The sequence below is a fragment of the Perna viridis genome, chromosome 9 (assembly GCF_037379345.1).
Source record: "Perna viridis isolate PV_CMFRI_1.1 ecotype Kerala chromosome 9, ASM3737934v1, whole genome shotgun sequence".
Taxonomy (NCBI): domain Eukaryota; kingdom Metazoa; phylum Mollusca; class Bivalvia; order Mytilida; family Mytilidae; genus Perna; species Perna viridis.
In genome coordinates, this window is record NC_142453.1 from 17,882,103 (window position 1) to 17,895,089 (window position 12,987).

A 12,987-nucleotide genomic window follows, 5' to 3' on the forward strand; every position below is an offset into this window, starting at 1 on the left:
AAAGATAGCGTCAATATATTTAGAAATAGAAACAAGGCTTCATGTATGTGGAATATAATTAGCATCACGTTATCATAATCATCAATGAACAAAGAAGACTGTTACACCATATGTAATATATAGATGTATTGACTCTTCATTCGGTGTAACTCAAAGACGGTTGGATTTTGGAAAAAGCTCCCAGAAGGATCTGGAAAAGGAATTGGATATTTGAGGAAAATATCAACTTTTATTTATTTATTTTATAAAACCGTGACCTGAGCGTCACGTAGCCGAATCGCTAACTGCACATGCATTGTACTGTGATCGATTTTTTTTCTTTCAGAAATCCACTCATGTCGAAGGCTGAACTGTGTATCGGATGAGAAAAGCCTCAGGGACCAACAAGTTCAATACATGTATTATACATGTAGCCAGTGGTGACCTTTGTAATATATATATATATATATATATATATATATAAACGTCTCAGAATGTGACGACTCTATTCGCTACACTGCTCCATCGGATCAAATTGATACAGGAAAGATAAAGTAAACGTATAGAAAGGTCTGAAAAATTCCCAATAATGTTAGAACTGTCAAATTTGCGATACAAATTTTCGTCGTTCCCTCCGCGGGACTCGAACTTGTACTGCTGTGACATCTATGGCAACACCGCCTCCACAAAATCCAGCGCCCTAGACCTTTCGGCCAGCTAGGCTACATAAAAAATATAGCTTTCGCTAGCCGGGTCATTCCTCTTCGTATGATTAATCTAGGGTTGTAACTTAGTACACGATGTATGGTAGTACGGGACAGTTCTTCTAGGTGTTGTTATTATGTAGGATAAATGATCAAATTAATGATGCATGTCACAACAGATCTATATATATACAACGTCTCAGAATGTGACGACTCTATTCGCTACACTGCAATATCGGATCAAATTGATGCAGGGAAAGTAACGTAAACATATATAAGGGTCTGATAAATTCCCAACGATGTTAGAACTGTCAAATTTGCGAAGCAAATGTTTGGTCGTTCCCTCCGCGGGACTCAGGCGGTGTTGCCACAGATGACAGCGGTATGAATTCGAATGCCGCGGAGAAAACAACCAAAAATTTGCTTCGCAAATTTAAAAGTTATAACATCGTTGGGAATTTTCTACAAACACATCAAACAAAATACTGTTTCAAAAAATATTGTCGATTTCTGTGTCAAAATACTTTGAAATGCTGGTGTATATCTGCCTTCTACAATCGTCATCAGGAAGCAGTTACAAGTTGGTGGAAGATGATAGGAACTCTTCAACCTTACGGGAAATCATTGCATTTACCTCACAAAATTACAGACAAACTGCAAGGAAAAAATTGCACGAAATAACTTCTACGAAGACATATAACAGCTTCCCGATTTGCTACACAATACCTCGCTAGCTTATACGTTCTGCTATATTAATGATGTGAAAAAAAAATGTTCACAAAGCATGACCAATACCCATTACAAATTATTTTGTTCTACACAAATCCTACCTCGCGGAAGTGTTTGATCATTTTTTTAACTCGAAGTATATGAAAAAAATCACTTACCTCATTATAATATACTTGTTAACTATTTGGAAGCATTGATACTTTTCGACGGAGTAGGGAGCCAAAAAACTATCGGTATAAATCAATTCTTGACCGTTTTGTGAAACATTCATTGTACCAATTTGATATGGTCCTTGTATATTTATATATACGTCAAAATTGGTTTCCTTCCATGAACAGGGTAAAAAACATGCTTGCTCATGTCCTAAAATATTTCAGGAAAGAAAAAACATATTGTAAATTTATTAAATAAATCACGGAAACTCCAATTTATCATTGTTTTAAGACGGGCTGGCAATTTATGTCGCATTGTTTTACCCCGAGCGAATTCGGGGGTTAAATAACGACATAAATGGCCAGCCCGTAGTAAAACCATGATAACCTGGAGTTTCCGTGATTTATTTGCTTCTAATAGGACTAGTTTCTTCATATCTTTGAATAGACCCAGCCTATGTGTTGCACGAAATGTTGGTCACGCGTTTATCACTTTTTTTTACCATGGCTGTGGTTTAAAGAGCTTTAAAGCACGTCATATATTGGTATTCACATTTCACATTTCAGTGCGAGAAGCAGATCAAATTTCAATGTCAGTTACATTGAAGAATGCGTAAAAAATCAATAATTCTAAAATGGGTTATTTTCATCTAATACAATCACCTAACACTGTGTAGTACTGATCAGGGTAAAGAAAAAAGATTTACGGAGAGTAAGTTGTAAACTACATGTTTTAGTGTTCGTTTTCTCTTGATTAATTAAGGAGGGGCTCATATTTTTTTTCGGTCTATGAAGAATTAACCACTGTCATGTGGTGCACATGTAACATTTGATTTTCAAATGCACACCACTTGCATTGGGGTTATTAAGGAATGACTGTTATATATTTTGGTTTATTAAGAAATAATCATAATCACGTGGTGCACACTTAATAAAAGCAGGTTATTTTCAAATGTGCATGACGGTCATTGAGTTTATTTCCAATTGACCGAAAATAAGTATAAATCATTCCTTATAATTTAATTTTAGTATCAAAATTCGACGAGCAAAATCATTAAAAATGGCTGATGACGCCATTGTCACATCACAAAATTTCGTCTATAGATGATGGACAAAATTTTCTATTCAACCAGAAAACATTATACTAATCAAAGTATTTTCAAATAGACCGGAAAAAATATACCAGTCATTCTTTATGATCTAATTTCAGTAAATGCTGATGTCACAGTCACATTACAAAATTTAGAATGAGATGACAAAAGTCAAGCAACGAACACTTAAACTCTGATACAGATCACCTCTGAATTCCCTTAAGGTAGTATACATAGGGTAAGGGACACAAGTCATACAAGTCATAGAAACGTATGTATTCACCATTTTACATAAATCTCCAAGTAACTTGGACTGATTTTATTCTGTTTCAAATGAAAGATTGAAAAGCTTTGGTGATCTGAAAGTGATACAACCATATCACTGATTTCAAGCGTTATATCCCTTACCCTAGATATACTTACTTAAGTTTACTATTTTAATCGCTGTAATACTGCTCTCAATTTCTAAGTAAAGAAATCAGTCTTACCGCTTTTTACAGAAGTCGCACCAAATCCACTCAACAGCAAAACACAAAATATTACGATCAGCATTTTGTACATGTATGTCGATCTCATGGTATCAGTCCGGGAAAAACTATATCCTCCTTATAATATAAAATGGTGATGACGTGTATATATTGAACAAGCAATATATAACAATATGTTTCAGGATATTTCAAACTGCATTAATTTTTAAAAAAATATCATTAACGTTTATTGACATATGATGTGTTGATCAGTCTTTGTAAATTTAAGGCAGCTGCAGTGATTTGGAAAAACCTAATGGTCTGTCGGCTGTGAGTTTACTAAATTGTGTTTTGTTCAATGAAATACACAGAAAATGGAGCATTCATATTGAGTTGCTTATATGATTAGGAAAAGATAGAAATTCGAGTTTCTATTCCTTTTATGTCCACTTTTCAGCATTAGAGATGTTATCAGTGTCTGTGCATATTTATACATAAACATATGTCCCATTTTTGTTCGCCATCAAAACACTGAATAGAACAATTGATAGGTCTATATACAGTGACTGAATGGAACAATTGATAGGCCTAAATTGAATTAGATTAGTCTGACAGGAAGTTACATTCTGTGGAATCAATCAGACTTTCTCGTTGAAGAGTAGCCAAACGGCCGTGTCATTTCGAATAAATTATGAGCATGTAACATGGTAGGAACCAACTATTAGCGGGGAGGTGGGGGGGTTGGGTTCTTTTTTTTTTTTTTAATAAAATCCAAATTTCGAGAAAAATATTTTTTACTCTTCCATTTGAGAAAATAGAAATATAATAATATATTTCCCTTCACTACTAAGGTAGCAGTTTAAGTAAGATTCGGGCAAATTGTGTAATATGTGATACACCCCAAAATAAGCTACTTATTTTTATTTTTGTTATCAACTTGCTTTATAGGTCCGTATGATGAAATGTATATTTTTTCATTCCAATCTGTCTGCTCTTAGAAGATAATCCGCATAGAAAACCCAACCTTTTTCTTTTGAATTTTAGTGTCATTTACAGAGTTATTTCCCGAAATTTTGAATTCTACAGTGCATTCCATATAATTTTCATCTCCTAAGGACACGGTTATATCAAATAACCAATATCACATAATATTTTCTGTTTTCAAATATCAAAAATAAAAATACGTAGGCTTTCCAACCATGTATCACATTTTGCATAACTCTTGGATGGAGTTCTGCTTTGAACAAAGCAGATTTGCAAATAAAATATTCATTTCGATTGCTGCTGAAATAAAAATAATCTTTTTGCACCTTCCGCGAAAAAAAAATGTCGGTGCATTACCTAGCATTAGTATTCGTAACTTTAAAACCATGCAGTAACGCCGTGTTACAATTTTTACCAATTTGTATCTTTAATTAAAGCAAATTATTGTATCTCATATCTGAAAGGTTTGTTAAATTATGAAGAAAAACAAATGAAGGTATGGTAAAACTCTAAAAGGCATAATTATCTAAACAAATAGTTTTGCAACAAACTGAAATCAAAATCTGATTCTTTCCAACTAATTTATCAGAAATTGACGAAAACTGAGAATTTAACACATTCACAATATTTTGAGGACCACAATATGTTTGGTTTACATATTCAATTTTGGTAAAAGTATTTTCCTTTTCCTTGTTTGCGTACAGGCTTTCAAAATAACGAAAACAAATAATCGTATGAAAACGATAATTTTTGCATATTGGGGCATATTTTAGTATTGTGGATGTGCCATTCTTTAGCCTAAATGGCCTTGAATAAGTTAAACTATGCATTACTTTGGTTCATTAGAAAGTTAAGATGCTATACTAATGTATTTTAATGTACTAAATATAGTTTGAAGAAAGGTATTTGAAAGAAAATTGACCATTATTACAGGAAAATTTTAATATGGAGAAAATTGATTTATCTATCGAATGATATCTAATTTGAGATGAATTGGTTGCGCTGCAACTTGTGTATGCGACTTTATATGAGTAAATAAAAAATCCAAGTATCAAAGAAAATATGATTTCTGGAAATACCCCTTTTTCTAATAAAAAGTTATTAACATTTTTGTTCACGTTGAGGTATTTTTTCTTTAGTAGGGGTGGCATTTATACACCTAGTTTGACTCGAAAATGTTCAAATAAACATTACTTGGGATCATTTGAAAGCTACAATACTATATAAATGTACTCTATCAAACAAAAGCTTGTTTGAACTAAAATATTGAGAAAAAATGACAATGATGAGTGATATAGAAGAAAATTTGAAATTCTGAAAATTCCCCCTTTTACGATTTTATTGTATCTCCAATAGAAAAATCTAAACGCCTGAATTGATCAGATATGTTGGATACATCATTATCTTAATTATGAATGCCTAGAGTATAATATTTACACTGTCGGTATGCCGTGAATGAGAATTTTGTTACGGAGACCCGTTTTTTTAGGGGGTAATGTTTTAACTTTTTTTTAAATTATTTCATGAAAATTAGGTTTTGATGGTTTTAATATGAAGACAATTGATTTATTTATCGAATGATATCTAATTTGAGACGTTTTGGTTGCGCTATAACGTGTAGTCAAATATATGCGACTTTATATGAGAAAATCAATAATCCCATTTTTTACCTATTTATATTAAATCCGACTATGAAAATCGCCACAAGGCATCAAAATCTTGGTTTGTTGGGTTTAACGCCCGAACAGCAATATTTCAGCTATATTCATGCCATGAACATGAAATTGATTATAAAATAAACATGAAACAATGATGAAATGAAAAATGGGATGGGATACAAGGATAATGGGGTCGACAAATTCTGATTGCCACTGGAAATGGGGAGAGGTGGGTAGGGTCGGACAATTTAGCCCCCTGTGGCGGAGCCCTATGGTTACTACTCCGGGAGAATACTACATAAGGGTTTTTTAACGTGCGAGGAACGTGGTATCTTTCCAATCACGGTGCACCACTACAGTTTGCGGTCAGGTTTTCCGCATTATAGCCTGACGACCCCATGTAATATGGCAGGGTTACCCCATTCCACCACCTGGGCACACAACCCAGTTGCTCTGTGGACAGACCGCCTAGCCCCTGGCTAGGGTTCTGAGCACTATTTAGTCGCCTTTTACGACAAGCTTAGCGCTGCTGCATGCCTATTCTTTTACACCCCGACCTGCACGGGGCAATCAAAAGCACACAGAAGTTTCAATTGTGATATTATGAAATAGAAAATACCAAATGTTCCATTTTTAGCTCACCTGGCCGTAGGTCATGTTAGCTATTGCCATTACTTGGCGTCTGTCGTCGTCATCGTATGTCGTAGTCGTCGTTAACAAATTCTTCAAACATCTTCTTCTCTGAAACTACTAAATGGATTTGGATGAAACTTAAGATTGGTGTAACTTATAGTACTCTGCACAAAATGACAGTTTGGATTTTTGATCTGTAAAAAAACGTGGCCGTCGTTACTAAAAATAGAAAATAGCGGTCAGACAGCAGACTTTTGCATATATCTCCAAAACGGTTAGGGTTATTCAAATTCTGACATGGGTAAAAGTATTCAGCATGATGAGATCTATCTGTGGTCAAAATTTAGTAAAAATTTGTTGACCAAAATTGAGAGTTATAATTGCCCTTTTTGGACGTTTTTTGCTGTTTTTAATGTTATTATTTTGAAAAAAATCTTCGCCTCCGAAATTACTGTATAGAATTTAATGAAAGTTAAACTTTTGTTTTATAGGGTATCCTTAACAAAATGACCGTTTGGATTTTTGATCTGTTAAACACATGGCCGCTGTTACTAAAAATAGAAAAATGGGGTCAGACAGCAGATTTTTACATACATTTCCCAGACCGTTAGGTTTAGCCAATAGCTTTCAATTACTAAAGCGATCTTTATTATAAGCTCCAATGAATCAAGTGTAGTCGAAATTGTCGGACAACTCCTTGTTAGAGTTATTACCCTTGAAAGTCAAAAAATTAACCAGGTGAGCGATTCAGGCTCCTAGGAGCCTTGTATGGGGTTTTGACTTTGAAAAATATGTCAATTTCAAGCGATTTTTCGTTGGGGTAGTGATACATTTTCTTTTCATTATAATCTACAACCCTGGATCTTACTGCAATTAATCTTTTAATTAAAAACTGCAATATTTGGCTCTCTGTTGATGCCTTAATATGTCCGTTTACTTTGTTTTGTAGAAAGTTAGAAGAATAAAACAAAAACAATTGGATTTTTGCTTAATCGAGGTACTCTAAGTGACAAAAAATACAAATATTCTTCAGTTTATTTTTTCACAACTACAAGATTCATAAATTGGAGGTATAAGGGTACCTGAAATTCGTATTTGGGTTGAAGAGAGGGTGTGCACGGGGCTTATTTCAGCCCACGTACTGGTTGCATTGTCATTTATCATTATCATAAAATGAAATCGAATTTCAGTACTAAAAGCTCCGTCCCTCATATACATATCTAAAATCATTTACTTAACACACAGAATCATATTAATATATGAGCAACCCGAAATAAAGTGGGAGCATGGACCCGCTGCATTAGAATAAGACTATTGTCCTTTTTGTTTGTTTGCTTGCTTGTTTTAGAACATCCACCGAGTTGCTAGAGTAGTGTTTACTTAATTCCGGGTAAAACGAAAGATGGAAACTACAAACTACAATACTGTGAAAAAAAAAATCTGTTTGCAGGTACAACATCAATCATTGACAGTTAGAATATCTCAAACATCCGTCAAAAATTGTAAAATCGATCACAAAATGTACGTGGAAGAGCTGTTCTAATGTTAGCAGACATAAAAGTATATGCAATTTAATATCAAATATTTTTTTGTTATTTGCAATATATTGTAATCATCAAATATAAGTGCAAAAATGTACATTTATACAAAATTGTCACACATGCAATGAATACGAAACTAATATATATACCGTGTATTTCATGTACTATTAATCTAGGCGTGTCGATCTGAAGTTCGGTGTAAGTCTTGTTCTCTCGGCAATGGTGTTCGGGGGACAGAGTTTTGTTCTCTATATTTTGATATACTTTGCTTTCCAAAATATCTCGGTGCAAGATAATCCTTATACTGCATGCCAGTGGGTCGACTTAGAACGATATACGAATTATCTTTAACTGCCACAGAGCTGTTGTCTGACTGCCAAAAGGCCGTTATCGTTAGCTTGGCCAGATGTCCCCCGTTCAATATGTCTTTTGCCCATATCTTTGACTTACTTGAACATCAACTCCACTTACATGTATATCCGATCACTATGAGAACTATTCAATTTGACTAAAACATCGCCAATCTAAAATTGTTCAAAGCTCGTTTTCGTCCCAGTCATATATATACTAGAGTACTTCAGGTAACCTCGACAGTATTTAAGTACTTCTCTGTCTAAGAATCAAGCAAAATGTGTATTGAGTATGGCACATGAAGGAAAAAAAAACGCAGTAATTTTAATTTTGCATTAGCCAAGTATTTATACATCATAACCTCAAGAAATAACCATCAAAGTGTTTGTCTTTTTTTAGATGTTGATAGGTCAAATTTAGTTAAAATGAACTATGGGAAAATGGCTGGGAAATCTTCCCACACATTTTTTTTAACTGTTTGAACAGTCATTTAATATCTACATCACAGATGCTTTAGGATCAATTTATGTAGCTTTTTTTGGTTTTTTTCCTAGATGCATTGAATATATTTGAAGCAAAAATACCAAATTGAGAATAATGATGTGCCAACTATTGCTTGATTTTTACACAGAGTGGTACTTGGTATTGGTGGGTTCATAGGGGTTGATTGGGGTAACTCGATCAACCTGCAGATTACTTTAATTTTGCTCGACCGACGTGAATTCATCATCAAAATTTCCTAAATAAGTACACGACGCTCACTCGACCATGACCGCATAACTCGACTTAAACTCGACAAAACATTCGACCTCATACATGTGTTCGCGACTTTCACTCGCAAAACTAGACTACGTCAAATTGATCGCGATCACAACCCTGTGTGTGACCCGGTCGTGTTGGTCGGGGTAATATCTGTTCATTGTATTTAAAACTAAATTTTCAAATTAAGAAAACATATTGCAATGACAGTTGTATTTGTGGTCGAGGCGCTTGGAACTACAATGGAATGCACCCACGCTCCGCATTCAAGCGTGCAATTTACATTTTTAAAAACGCATATTAAGACTGCCTGGTGTGTGTCTAGGACACATAAATGATGCGTTTGCACATACATGCTAAGTACAATGTTCTGTAAAATCAAAAGTCAAAATATCGATTTCTTTTTTAGATTTTAGGAGAATCAATAATCTTTGCCACAGCAACATCTATCCTACAAAGTGTCAAATCTGTAGCTTTGTGGGGGAACAACATGTCAAATGTCAAAAAATAATGTGCATTAATAATATCCCCTTTTACTGTACCATATGGAATATTGAAATTGTTAACTATTTCTCAATTCGGCAGTATTTTACGAAAATAAAACTCCTTTAGATCTACATATTTCGATCGGTGGCGGTTCCTGTCCAAATTGCATTATTTAATTCTATCGCAATGCGTTTTCTTTCGCGATACTATTTGAAAATATCGCGATAAAAAATCAAAAAGATCGCGATAGAACTGTATTAAAGTCACGCGTTATTTTTAAAACTATCGCCTTACTTTTTGTAAATATCATGATAAAAACATATTTCATAAATATCGCAATATTTTTTTTCAGAACTATAGTTAATTTATTTTTGATTAGAAACGGGATTTATCTATAAAGAAACGAAACGAAACTATTTCCCCGTATTACAAACTGGATCTTTTTTCAATTATTTAGATGTGAAGTGATTTATAGCTCTCTTTACTTATCAAAGCGTAAAGATCAGCAGAGTTTCGTAGTCTGTTTGATTTTAACTAATGAGCGCATAGTTAATTATACCAGAAATAGTTGAATTGATGGTTTACGTCGCGACTTAGGACTCGTCACCCAAGCGACGGCAAGTGTACTTTTTCCTACCGTTTCCGTAGTCTAAGTCATCAATTTGACTGTTTTATTTAAGCTAGGTTATTTAATCAATGCAAAGGGGATTGCTCCCAGTATCAAATATGCAGCCCGACTATAGTATGTACAAAAGAAAAAAAGGTGATCCCAGGTTGGGAGTGTCTCGCTTCCACTCTTTTAAAAAATGAAATCGAACATTATATGAACATCTTGTACTTAAGATCTGCGGGAGAACATGTACCCCCCTTTATTCGGACGTGTCAACGAACGAACGGACGAACAGGGGTAAGTCCAACACGGTTTATTCCCGATGTCCAAGTATTTCCCCTCGAACCTTCTGAATTGATTCTCCTGGTATTTAATTTTGTAGATTGAATGATAAATGATCAGGTATGAGGGATAAGAAAGTTCACCAAAGAGAAAGACCCTGGTTTGTTAGGAAAATTGAACTAACAGTGTGTATAATGTATTTTTTTTTTTTTTTTTTTTTTTTTTGTTGTTTTTGTTTGTTTGTTTGTTTGTTCGTTTGTTTGTCTTTTTTTCCGACTATAGAAAGTTAGAGTGTAAATTATTTACTTATGGTCCTTTTATTATCAGCTTTTATATACAGCTTCATAGTTCTATCTACACACGAGATCAAAATGTATCTATAATCACTTGGGGTAATCATAGAACTTTTTTCTACCAAACGGGTCTGATATGTTTAATTTACATTTATGCTGTAGCTCGAGATGTTAGTCTAATGCCAGTCTGAAATCGACATTAATCGTATATCAACTTTAAATAATCACAAGTCTGGCATAACTGTGGTCTACACATGGTTTGTGTTTAACATTTGACACAGTATTATGATAATATCAGAATCACACTATCCCCTTTTTTGCCCTTTATTCTTGAATGGTTTCACTCACAGCTTTTAAAGACATTACATTTCTTTCTTTTGGGGTTTAATACCCTGTGGTAAAATTTATTACAGGAGATCTATGCACATAATACAAGTCGAGTAATAGTCTGGTTTTCAGAAAGAAGCTTGTGTAACCCCAAACCTATTGCCAAAAAAAATATTCTAACCTAGTATTTTTGTTTGTTGTATGTTACCTTACCCTACCGATGCACCTGATACATGCTTCCAGTTTTTAGTTGAGTCTGAGTTGCTTATTTGCTTTTGTTACTTTGTATGTGTGAGTTTAGTTACTTTATGTTCTTTGTTGTGTGTGTCTGTTTCCGTGTCTGGTCTTTGTCCCTGGATTGGGTTCTTTTGATTGCTGCTATAACCTTGGTTCCCTTGATTACTCTTTCCTCCAACCATAGATATAAAAATGTGTAACTATATTGCATGAAAGCTTTACTCTAATACATCAAATTAAGTTCGAATTCAGGACCAAATTATTATGAATGACTATATCTTTTCTGGCGATTCAAATGATCTCTTGGGATAAATCTATTTAATTAATTTTTTTTAGAAAATTTTAATGACGTTTTTTCTGTTTCACAAATGGAACAATACCAAAACAAATAAATATGTATTTAACTATATTACTATTCAATTGTATAATTCAGACAAAAACATGACATTTGTATTACAGCATACAAATGAACACCCTTATGTATTGATCATTTTTTATCCTGAAAATGGGGGGGGGCTTCTTTTAATTTTTTTATTTATATTTCGGAAATGAGGCATACATAGAATAATTTTTTTTTCAATAAATTAGTGAAAAAATATTCTCCATAATTTGGTACATGTGCTTTTTTTAGTGTTTTTTTCAAAAAAATCCCCCTTAATGTATCATTAAATAAGAAAGGCTAAGTTATAACAGTAGTAAAGGTGTATGTGTGATTAGAATATATGTATAGAAAGGTCTGAAAAATTCCCAACGTTATAAGAACTGTCAAATTTGCGATGCAAATTTTTGGTCGTTCCCTCCGCGGGACTCCAACAGCCTGCACTAAGTCCAGCGCCCTAGACCACTCGGCCAGCTAGGCTATATGTGGACTCGAACTCGTACCGCTGTGACATCTATGGCAACACCGCCTGCACTAAGTCATATAGCCTAGCTGGCCGAGTGGTCGAGGGCGCTGGACTTACTGCAGGCAGTGTTGCCATAGATGTCACAGCGGTACGAGTTTGAGTCCCGCGGAGGGAACAACTAAAAATTTGCATCGCAAATTTGACAATTCTAGCATCGTTGGGAATTTATCAGACCGTTATATATGTTTACGTTACCTTCCCTGTATCACTTTGATCCGATGGAGCAATGTACCCAATAGAGTCACATTCTGAGACGTTTATATACAAATATAGATATAAATACATATATAGATATAGATATTTTTCCTCTTGTTTGTTTTCTTCATTATTGTAAACAATAGAGTTTTATACAGTTATGGTACTGCCCGCACGCTATCAAAAAACACACCAAAAAAAACAACAACAGCAACAGACAAATGGAACACCTTTTCCTTTCCTTTTTTAATCTCAAATAAGCAAACTTTATTTGCCCTGTCTAGTCTTAAAACTCGGAATGTATTCTGTTGGCTATTCCTCGAATTATGGTTCCCTTGAGTACTCTCAAACTCTAAAAAGAATACGTATCATGAAATCTAATATTAATTTGCATCGTTCTATGCACAATCACACAGGTAGTAAATAGACCAGGCCACTATATGTGGAACAGTCAGTTGATTACCTATACAATTAGCTACGAAAACAGTTGAAAATGGGAAAGCAGAGACTTTGTCTTCTATTGAAATGGAAATGTTTCACGAAACCCTAATGGATATTCAAACAGTGGTTATAATTCTTATTGTGATGTTTGTGACATATCTTT